Source organism: Meleagris gallopavo, chromosome 6 (assembly GCF_000146605.3).
Source record: "Meleagris gallopavo isolate NT-WF06-2002-E0010 breed Aviagen turkey brand Nicholas breeding stock chromosome 6, Turkey_5.1, whole genome shotgun sequence".
Classification (NCBI taxonomy): domain Eukaryota; kingdom Metazoa; phylum Chordata; class Aves; order Galliformes; family Phasianidae; genus Meleagris; species Meleagris gallopavo.
Window position 1 is genome coordinate 36,174,564 of NC_015016.2, and position 12,194 is coordinate 36,186,757.

Here is a 12,194-nt window from a genome sequence, read left to right on the forward strand (position 1 = left end):
GCCTCAGCCCCGCCGCAAACACCAGGGCCGGTGCAGCGCTCCCGGATCCCAGCACTGCAGCCGGCCCTCGCCCGCAGGCCTCGACCAGGGGAGCAGCGTGAGCAGAGCGGGATCCCCGTGTCCCCCGGCACTTGTTCTGGGGAGCCGTCCCCGGGCGCAGCGCTGGGCGATCAGCGAGCGACGGGCCCTGACCTGCACGGCTGGAGCTTAGAGGTGCACCGCTGAGGGCTCTCTTCGCTGGTCCTGGGGCACGTGCTGGTTGGGTTTCAGTCACGCTGGGATGGATGGCAGCGCATCCCAGCACCGCTCTAATGCTCTAACACACAAGGCGGGAAGGGAAGGAGGATCACCTCGAGCCTCACAGACAGCTGTTGGCAAGGAAGATGGCGTCTGGAGGCACAGACGCAAAGGCAACAGCTACCTGAAAGTACGATCGGATTGTTTTTCCTCCAGGAATTACAGGAACCATCCTTGCAGTTATAAGTCATTTAATGCAAATCATTTAATCCAAACAGAATTTTTACAGGCTCATGAGGCTCACTCACTTTGCCAAGAGTGAGTCATGTACAAATAAAATGAAACCAACAAAGAAAAGAACTCTCATACCATGTGTATGTGGGTGATCCTTTGAAAAACTGGTAATTATTTTTTAACTCTGCTGCAGCCAGGAGGACAGGTCTGTGAGGGAAGGGTGAGAGGACACTGAGCTGCGGCCCCTCGGCACTTGGCTTCCCATCGCCCCGAGCGGCACAGTGGGCCCATGCTGGCCGGCAGCAACCATGGCCTCAGAGGCCCCCAGATTCCCCAACCTCAAACCAAACTGTGCACTGCCGTACTGCGCAATCAAAAGACTTCTAAAAAATGGAAATAATGTTAAGTGATTAATACTTAGTAGAAGAATGCAGTAGGCAGTTAATCCCTCACTTGAGGGTTAGTTAAGGACATGAGTTAAACTTCATTCTTCCCTCAGCATGTCATAAATATCTGCTGCTAAACACAAGGCATCCAACAAGCCAGCAGGGTGGTGATGCAAGGCTCTGAAATGACTAAAATGTGGGGACATGGGGTCATGTGATGGTGAGAGTATCAGCTTCAAATGTGTCATCAAACCTGGCACACGGAACCACCCCCGCACCGCCATCCACCAACAGAAGCACGGGTACGTCCAGACACCTGATAGCTCAATGCTGCCACAGGTCCTTGTGCCACTCTCCACCAAAGATGAGACACCATCAGGAAGGGACACATCAGTATCCCAAAGTGCCATCCAGCCACCAATTTCACGTTCAACACGAGGAATGTGCCCACCACTGAAGTGGAGTCACTGTCCCTGGAGGTGTTAAGAAACATGTAGATATGGCACTAAGGGATATGGTTCGGTGGGCACGGTGGTGATGGGTTGGCAGTTGGACTAGAGGATCTTAGTGGTCTTTTCCAACCATAATGATTCTGTGAGTCTATGATACTGAACTCTGATGCTGTACCCAACACCATTTGCTCCACTGTCCCTTCCTGATGTCCCAGCACCTGACTACAAGTACCCTTTAGGAACCTCAGATTGCCTTCTTGCTAGCAGGGGGTCTCTTTGGATGGGCAAGCTGCACCAGCCATGGATTCACACAGACTAAATATCCACACAGATGCTTTTCTTAGGCAGAGAACGTTTGATGGGCATTTAACATAGCTGCAGCACACATCAAGGGCCTGCAGCAAGCAGTATAGAGGGAGGAGGCAGAACCACGCAGCTCGTGTGGCCAAGAAAGCAGTGACAACACTATCCTCCTCCCTTGGAACTGATTTGAGGTCATCTGCAGGCACTCCCACCACATCAGCTGCCTATGGATCGTGGTTTGTTCACGAACACGAGTCATGAATTTCCTCCAATTTAAAAGCAAGCTAAAGCCAACCTCTTTACATGACCAGGAGCCAGAGAGCATCTAACATAATCCAGCTCAGAGGTGAACTAAAAGAGAATCCATAAATCTTTCAAGCCATAAAGCTCAGTATTTTTTTCATTTTAATTTTAACAAAAAGAACTTGACACGTTGGTGGATTTCAGCTTTTTTTGTTGTTGTTCTCAATTTATTTTTCCTCATTAGTACTTTCTGCCTGGCTTCCAGCCAACAACATACCAACACACTGGGGTGGGTGGTCAGGGGAGAACAACAGTCCGGCTGATCTACCCAATGGTAATGGATGTCTTACACCTACCATCAACTTACAGATTTCCTCCTTGTTGGTTATTTTCCTTATTTTTCCCTATGGGTCTTTGAATTTACATTGCCCGCTTAGCAAATCTGTTCATACACAAATGAGTTTGTCGATCTCAGAAATATTACAAACTTCACGTGTTTTGTTTTGATGTTTTTTGGGAGAGGAGCCACTCATTTGTTTATACACAGGAGGCAGGCAGATCGCACAGACCAATAAAGCATGAGCTAAGGAAGCAGCTGAATCACATGGCTGCCTAGCACGCATTGTCTGTTGGGCAGAGGAGCCCCAAACCACTTGCTCAGGGAGGATCTTACAAATGTGCAGTTTTTCCTACTGTTTGCAATTAGCTCCCAAGCTCCTATTTCCCCAAGCCTCTGAAATAGCATATATCACAGTGCACAAGAACATGGGGATTGAGGATGAGAAGAGTTACAGTAAAACAGCCCAATGGTCAGTAATTTAAGATTGCTGTGGAGTCTCATGATTAAATGAGACCCACACCTTCTGGCAAAAAAATAAAAATAAAAATAAAAGTAAAAATAATAATCCAAAATGTTTCACTTAAAAAACCTTATGGTAAATGTGGAAATCAGAGAAGAATACACATCCTTTTTCGTGCTTTGGACTAGCAGCTGTGACTCAGCACAGCAGAAAGCATTCTGTGTGTGTCCCTCTTTACACCATAAATGACCAGTGTTTTTCCATACCTCAGAACTACTAGGCAAGATGCAAATACAGTAACTGCAGAGTAACTTCAATTTATTATTAATGATAGCTGAGGCCAGTCTGTGCTAAACACCATGAAAGGCTTCAAAGTTTTTTAGTGGCAATTGAAGGCATTTGGCCAACAACCTATAGACTTTGTCTGAGGCAAATATCCATTTACTATAAAAATATGATAATAAACCACTAATACAATACATTATTTAATATTTTCCTTCTTATCATGCAACGTAATAATCTATGTCTGTTTCAAGACTTCTGGGGAACCTAAAAATACCCTAATGTAATACTTTTTTTTTTCCCCCCCACAGACATCTAATTCCATTCTATTATCAGAATTGAGGGGGAATCACAGTGGATGTGTGAGAACAGAAGAGGCATGTATGAAAATCCAGGCAAACAGGAAAGAAAAATAAATAATGAAAAGGAAAGCAAGAGAGAGAAACAAACCTAGAGGCACAATCTAACCTCCAACGCACAGTTCATATCACTGCATATTTCAACAAATATCCATTTTTGATCTTGCATGAAAAATACAGCTCAGAATTTTTTCCAAGTTACGCAGGGATGCACATGGCACCACAGGACATTAATACTTGGTCCACAAAACCAAATGAACGAAGGGAAAAAAAAAAAAAAGTGAACGGAAAGAAAAACAGCAAGATTAAGTTATCAACAACAACAACAAAAAATTAAGATCTGCATTTCTGAACTGCAATAACAAAGTCTTTGAGAAGACAGTCTGAGCCCTCCTACACTGAAGCAGGCTTCCAGACTAAATAGGGATTTGTGGATATTCTCCTTTTTATTGCAAAAGCTGTTTTACTATAAAAGACTGTCTGGACTGTCATCAAAGGATGATGTGGAGGTTCAAGAAAGTTCAGAACAGATCAGACAATTTATGGTCGATAAGTCTATCAATGGCGAGTAAACATGATGATGCAATCCTGTGAAATCTCTGGCTCAGGAAATTCCCATAACCTCTGACTGCCAGAAGTTAGGAAATTCTACACTTATCCTATTGCTTCCAGTCTTTTGGTAAGCATCCTCTATTTGTCAGCATCAGTCCAAGGCATCTGGGCTAGATGGGCTGCTGGAATAAATAAAAATGGTGATTCATACTTCTTATCTTCTGACGAGATAATCAAGGTCATTCTTGTCATTTTCTGCTGCCGCCTGTGATGAAAATTTTTATGATCAGTGGCTCCAAATCTCATGAAAATGGCAGTGGGCCTAGTTTGGATTTCATAAAAATACACAACAGAGGCTGTAATAACATTAATGGAAAAAATAGATGATGAGTGACAGGCTCAGTTAGTTCAGATGTGTAGCTTTCCTTTCATACTGAAGAGAACAGAGAATGAGAGTGGGACAGTAGTGAGGACATCCTGCCAGGCAAAAGAAAACTCCATTTAAGAGACCTGCAGAAATGTCTCCAGTTTGGAACAGGTGTGACATTACCACAGCTTTCCCCACAGCTCTGTTTTGCTGATGGATAAGGGACATCTCTTTCAGGAAGAATCAGAGCGAGCATGAATGCAGATCTGTAGGAGGCAGAGTAATAAGACAGCCTGTAGTCCTACTGAGACCAGATCCTGTGTCCCAAACCACTGTGGTTCCAGTTAAAAGATTAGGGCTTGGAAAGGCTCTGGCAGTTGTAATGATAGCTGGGTTACTCTGAGGGAATGCTAAAACCCACTGGGTAGAGATTTGATTTTGGATGCCTGACAGAAGCAAAAGCTTAGCAAGTTCTCTTGCTCCTAATGGAGGGCTCTACAGACCTCAAGTAGCAGGTGAGTGGGTAGGAGGATTAACTGAGGGAATGTGCAGCTCATCGTATTCTAGATCAATTTGTTAGTAATTAAGCACTACAGTGGAAAACATACTGATGCCACAAAACATAGTGTAGAAGTGATAGAAATTAGGAATGTAGATTCTGCCCTTCTATTAAACTCAAACAAAACTTAGAAGCCTAGTATCTCTTCCTTGAAGAAAATCAGGACATCTGCTCATTTCAGTAACTGAAAACATAAAGTATCACACTATCATCTTTCTGTTTTGCTGTCTTTTGCTTTAGCCATATTTTATTAAGCTTTATCTTAGCAGGCCTGAACATGGAATGAATGAGCTCACTTCATGTTTCTCATCCTGAAACCACTCTTAGTTGGATATTTGGAATAATTTAGACATGTATAGTTTTCATCAAAGCATCTTCATTCCCAAATTCTCTTCAAAGGTATGGAAGATAAATATTACCATGCTGCTAGCAGAAATGCTACAGTGGTATAGTACTGTAATTCTATTACTCTAAAGTAATTCTCTTACTTTAGAGTACTTGTTGCCATTTTTTACTGCAGGCATAGCACATAGCATAGTATGAGTATATATATATACCTGATCTTTGTGGTATGCAGCACTGGTACAGTTCCAGCAGTCTTATTTCAGTAAAAAACAATTGAAGCAAGATTTGCCTCCTGATTTACAAGAGGAAAGTGTCTTCTGAGTGTGATTATGGACTTAATGTAGTGATACTTATGCTAATAGTGCTTGAAAAAAGCAGCAGTTCCTTCCCCTAGAGCACCTTATCTGTCAGGAATCCCCAAGAGGTGCTTTGGAGGCCAGTTTGAAAACTCTTGCTGTAGAACCTGCCAAGGAGGAGTACCATTTCAGTCAGAACTCTTGTTTTTTTCTAGTGACCTTAAGCAATACAAGCTTGATTAGAGCATTTGCAACATTATCAAGAGTGCATCAGTCTTTGAAGAGGGAAGTACTTCAGTAAAGGCACTTGTTTTACTTCTACAGAATAAGTACAGCAAGTCATCACACAGCAGTTTGTGTACTTGTCTATTGGTAGAAAACACTGCCAGAACAGTGGCATTAAGGAGGCATGAAAAAATGACAGATGTAATCATTTGCACTCTGAATTCACTATGCAGAAAAGAGCATAAATGTAATAAATGTAATTTGAGGACATACTTTTTATAGTTCCCTGGTTAGCCAGAACACAAAATCATTAACATTAAAAAGTTATGTATGACCCAAATGCAAAGAGTGGTAGTATATAACCACCTACAGATCCTACCTGGTGCGCTCAGACTCACGGCTACAGACTCTTGGAACAAATTAGAAACTGGAGCAACCGTAACAGCTGGAAATCTCATTTCTTTGGGATACATTTGAATGAGCAGAACGTGAACAAACAAGCAGTGGATGAGATAGGTAGCTAATTCCAACATGTAGGAACCTCCTGCTTGTTAATGTATCCAGTAGAATATCCAGCCCTATTTCTTCAGAAGAAACTCTGTCAAATCTATACTTGTGTACCAAGGCTACAAACAAATTAGAAATGCACCTAAACAGGCTGAACAACTTGCACTTGGTTTTTTAATTATCTTTATAAAAATGAGAACTCAGGGAGGAGTTGAAGATGATTAGAAACTGATGATGGCATGCGCTGCCTGCTTTTCCTCCCTCCCAACACATCACTTCATTTCTTCCCATTCACTAGCCTTTCAGAATACACAGCAATGGTTACTTTTCTTTCTGAAGACTTCTAGAAAGCTGGTGCTTACACTTTTAGCACCATGAAGAGCAAACAAAATTCTTTGAAGTAATCTTACCTGCTAAAACCACTTTTTAATGGTCTAACAATCTTTTAAAAACAACATCTTGAATTTTGCCAACAATGTCATTACAGAGCAGAATGGAGAAAGTGTTTCTCAATTCCGGCTGTAGAATTCCCACTACAATGTAATAATCATCAGAAGGGAGGAGATTCTCTAAAAGAAATACACATTTATTGTTCATTGCAGTGCCACATTTCATCATTCAACGCTGAAAATGCCCATTAATAAAATAGCACTCATTATAACAATTCCAGTTCAGAAATTTCTTTTTGGAACTCTAATTGATCCTCCAAATGAGCTTTATTAATCATTGATGGAAAACTGGCAAAATTCTGGTCTGTACTTTGGCGACCTTTCAAAATGTCCAATTAGGTCAAATCAAGAAAGCTCTAGAAACCAATTACAGAAGCACTTCAAAGCAAAAAAAAAAACAACAACCAACAAACAAAAACAAAAAAACCAACCCACCAACAAAAAAACCTTATTGTATTCTGATACAACTGCAGCATTATAGGAATGAAAAAACAACAACCCACCACCTCACTCATAAACTGTGTATGCACCTGAGGTACCAGCTCCATAGCAATGTGAGAAATAGCCACTCCTTGAACCACCTCAGTCAATCATATTTGCTCACAGGTTTTCTTTATTAGTGTCATAGATGCCGCTGAGCAGTTCACCATAAGGAACGCTGCCAGCCAGGTCCTTAAAAATCAAGCAAACACTGGTTCGCCTTCAACATTTTTCTACACATCTCATCTTCAGTGCTGTAATTTCACAGGTATATGAAGTCTTCACCTTTTCATGAGTTTCATGAGTTCTGTATACTCCACAACATGTTTGTACATTAACACATATGTTGACGACATGATAAAAATAATCCTGGCAGCAACAACAAAAGCCATCTTTATCTATCTTCTCAAGAATTTGATCTTTGCTTCTGCAGGATTACTGCAGGTACAGCCATAGGTTCTGGTGGGCTGCTTGAGGTGTGCGTTGCTGCCAGCCCTAATCCCACCACCCACAGTTGTGAATTAATTAGGACTTGAAGATGCCAGAGGGAGGCAAACAAAACAAAAATAGCATTGTAATTGACTGTAAACAATAATTAAAATTCTGCATTATGTTTAGCATCTGCACATTTCTAGATTATTGCAGTAAGTCTACATCTAATGAAAACATACAGCTCAATCTCAGAAGACTGGGCAGATCTCAGATCCTAAGTACATCTCCTATCATAACTCAAAATAGTAAGCAAGTCATGCATCCTTACTGCAAAAACTAATAATTAAAAATTCAAAAACTGGCATGGTAAAGGAACCAAAATCCACCTACCCTGGCCAGACTGAAGGAGAACAAAACATGCACCTACACAGTAAAAACTTCTGAATTTTCCAACCAGATGTGCTCTTGTTCTGCAATTTCACACCACAGTGGCCCCACTTTAATATGCTTATTATTTATTGAGTTAGAAAGTTTATTATTCATTTATTTATTTGCAGTTCCCTTTCATTTTTTTACTAATCTTTTTAAATTAACTTGCCATTATATTAACAAAATTAAGGTTAGTTCTCACATTACTTCTGACTCCAAACACCATGAAATTACAGTTTCGACTCTGAACTTCTTATCAATTTCACTTTTCTCTGTCATCCAGTCTTCAGCTGGCTAGGTTACAGACGACCTCATCAATTTGTCTCCACATCAAGTACTGCATTTCCTGCACTCATGTTGGAAGCAGTCATTTGTCATTCAGAAGTCAAACTTCTTAACAAAAATCTCCTTACCTTTATCAGGAGGACAGGTAAACTTCCTGAAGTTTTACTTTACCATGAGCTTGACCAAAGGTAATCAGAGGACCTCCAGTAACCTAAAGAAAAACATCTCTGAAATAACCACACGGCTTTGTATTCTGTTATTTCCCAGGAATGGTGAGACCAAACCTCTTAACGTTTATTCAGCACAGCCAACATGTTAATTCACAAAAGCAAGAAAATCACTTTCATAATTCCATTTACATAAGGCATTCAATTCTACAGCCTCCAATATCTCTTCAAAATTATAGCCAACGCATGGCAGACAATTGCATATGCTAGCTAGTATGCTGAAAGCTTTGTGTGGATCCTTTTTCTCCCTCCTGTAATTTGTTTACTAATCTGTTAATATAAAACTCACAACGTGTTTGGAAGATATGATGTATTTCCAGCCCTCTTCCAGCTCAGGTTTCATAGGTTTCTCAAGTTTCATAGGTTTTTCCCTGACATGCTAACTGCTAGGTACAGAAGATTAACTGATTAGAAATTATGTAATTAATGTTTTCAGTTGTAATGCACTTTTTTTGAAATTCAAGTTGAAGGATTGTAATGGAAGTATTAGGAACTTCAGAAAAGCTGACTGCTGTGTATTCAGGGAGCCAAGCCCAGACCTAAATGTAAGGTCACTTTAGGATGCACCCCAATGGAAGAACACCTTTTGTTATAAATGGCTGTTATTTTCTGGACTGATTGCAAACACAGCTAAATTGCTTTGTAGACCTGGAAAGTGTAGAAAGTTTACTACAGAGATCTTGTTTTTTTCATTTTATTTATTTCTGCCATTTCTTTAACCATTTATATTCATGACTTCCATGCTTCAGCACTTGGTTCTCTCCATAAGTTTTCCTCATGTTTTCCTTTTCTTTTGACACACCATTCAGTATCAGCGGGTTTTTTTGGCCTCATCATTTTCAGCTTCCTGGAAAAGCAGCCTTCAGTGCATTTGAGAATTTCTTAGGTTTCTCCAGTGCATCTTCACTTGCCCAGAAAATGAAATAGGAAGATCTCAGGGCCTTCCCCAGCGTCCACACACGAGGTCCACAGCTCCCAGGACAGGAGCTCTGCGGCCCTCCCTCCCAGCAGAAGTCTCAAGGCCGCCTGCAGCAGCACAGCCACCTGCTGACATTCTGCTCCCCACTCCCATTCTACCAGTCTTTTCTACAACTTTTATATGAGCAGCCCCTCTTCTGGGGCATTACTGGGGCTGATCTCAGCTCTAGACAATTGCTGTGATGGAAGCAAACATCTCTCTTCTCCTTAGTCCCTGCGGCTTGCTGAGTAATACGAACCTACCTCTGCTTTGTTTGACTCTTCTATTGCCAATCAACCAACTCAAATACAACCTTATGAATACTTTCATCTTACCCGGAGCGCTTAAACTTTTTTTTAACAAAATGTTTCCATTATTGTCAAAGACACTTCTTCAGATTTCACTTTTTTAACCAACCCTTTTTCTCTGAAGTTCTACATTTCAGTTTCCTCCACAAACTCAAAGCAATGTTGCAGGTTCCCATTCCTTCTTTCTTTCCAGTAGGCCTCATCTTTAAGAGATTTCCTTTTTATATCTGAGACAGTGGTTTTTTTTCATTTCCCCAGTAACTCCTGATACATTTCCCCAGCCTTTTTTTTTTTATATAACAGTGACTTCTCCTTTGTCCTGCTCAAGCAGGACAACTGTTCAGTTTAAGTTCACATGAGAAGCTGTATATTTTCATCTTCATATTTGCCCCTCACTACAAGAAAGACATTGAGGCCCTGGAGCGTGTTCAGAGAAGGGCAACGAAACTGATGAGGGGTCTGGAGCACAAGTCTTATGAGGAGCGGCTGAGGGAGCTGGGATTGTTTAGTCTGGACAAGAGGAGGCTCAGGGCAGACCTCATTGCACTCTACAACTTCCTGAAGGGAGGCTGTGATGAGGAGGGGTTTGACCTCTTCTTCCAGGAAACAAACAGGACCCGAGGAAATGGCTGCAAGTTGTACCAGAGGAGGTTTAGGTTGGACATGAGGAAAAACTTTTTCTCTCAGAGAGTGGTCAGGCACTAGAATGGCCTGCCCAGAGAGGTCGTGGAGTCGCCGTCCCTGGCAGTGTTCAAGAGGCGCCTGGATGAGGAGCTACAAGATATGGTTTAGTTTCTGGTAGCAGTGGTAATGAGAAGACAATTGGACTAGATGATCTTACAGGTCATTTCCAACCTTGTGATTCTATGATTCTATGATTCTATGGTCTTATCTATACTGGTACAATGAAAGAAACCAAGAGCTTACACTTATGCACATTCTATTCTGCTTTGAATTCCTAACCAAGTCTTGCTTTTTTTGGAAACCTTGCCTCTCCATACCCTACTAACTTTTATTTAGTGACATCTTTTTGTTTTCTTCTGCTACTCATTCAGTCTCTGAGTCTCTGACCCCACACAGTCTTTTCTTTCAGGCACATTTTGTTTCTAGGGAAATGAGATCTCTGCTGGGTGGAACTGCTCCCTTCCCATCGGAACCTTCCCACCTCTTCCTGCCCCACATGCCACCAGCTGAGCACACCTTCCTCCTGCAATGGCAGCAGTCAGCCAAGCACACAGGGTAGCATTCACACCCCAAAACGGCACAACTTTCTCACGAAAGCACCACTCTCCAGGTTGTAGGGCTGAGGTGCAAGCTACATTTTTTCCCAGAGGTGCTTTCATAGTATCAGAATCATTAAGGTTGGGAAAAGGTCACTAAGAACATCTATTCCAACTGTCAACCCATCCCCACCATGCCCACTGACCATGTCCCTCAGTGCCACATCTACACATTTCTTGAACACCTCCAGGGAATGGTGACTCCACCACCTGTTCTAATGTCTTTGGAACACTCAAAAGAAATGTTTCTTAATATCCAGCTTGAACCTCCTCTGGTGCAATGTAAGGCCATTCCCTCTCATCCTATTTCTAGTTACCTGGGAGAAGAGGAAAAGTCTCCCCTGAGCCTCCTCTTCTCCAGACTGAACAATCCCAGTTCCCTCAGCCACTCCCTGTAAGACTTGTTCTCCAGATCCCTCACAGCTTTGTTGCCCTTCTCTGGACAGACTCCAGAGCCTCAGTGTCTTTCATGTAATGAAGGGATCAAAACTCAATGCAGTATTTGAAGTGCAGCCTCACCACTGCCAAGCACGGAGGGATGATCACCTCCCTGCTCCTGTTGATTGCATTAATTCTGATACAAGCTAGGCTGCCATTGGCCTTCTTGGCCACCTGAACACATTGCTGGCTCAAAAGTCTGATAAGATTAAATGGATCTCTGGGTTGCCTACCGCATCCTTTAAGCAGGGCCAGCCCTGCCCTTCCTGCAGGCAGCAGCATTCTGCTGAGGTTTCACTGAGAAGAGACCCTGCCCCGCGGGAGGAAGGCACAAGGCCAGCAGCCACCTGTCGCTCTGGGCTTCGGGTTGGGCTCCTCCATGCTGTTGCATTCCCCCATCCCTCTCTGCCTCGAGTCTTGTCCCAGCACAGGCTGACAACTGCATGTCACTGCTACAAAGCACTCAGTTGCCTTGACCGAGAGGTCAGTAGTGGCCACTGGTTTTAAAACATTGGTCAATCTGCCTTTTCAGTCACACACACCGTGAACAGGCAGAGTTAGGGCACGCACAACGAGCCACTCACAACTTGTGTCCCCACGTGCGTTTGCTGACAGCTTGACAGCGCACACAAACTCTGCAACCCGACCCCCGGCCCGTCAGGCAGCATCCCCATGGGCGCCAGGGCTGGGACATTGGCCCGGAGCGCTCCCGCACGGCGCCGGGACGGACGCGGCAGAAGCCCCGGGCGCGTCCTCGGGCC

At 42.8% G+C, this 12,194-nt stretch overlaps 1 protein-coding gene across 1 annotated transcript in view; it reads right to left on the reverse strand.

Annotated features, from left to right (window-relative positions):
• The window catches only part of THRB (thyroid hormone receptor beta), a 166,074-nt gene extending 155,954 nt beyond the window's left edge, over nt 1-10,120 (reverse strand). Inside the window, exon 1 of the mRNA XM_010712866.3 lies at nt 8,351-10,120. The gene's annotated coding sequence lies outside the window, so the exon portion shown is untranslated. The remainder of the gene's footprint in view (nt 1-8,350) is intronic.
• Between the last annotated feature and the right edge of the window lie 2,074 nt (nt 10,121-12,194).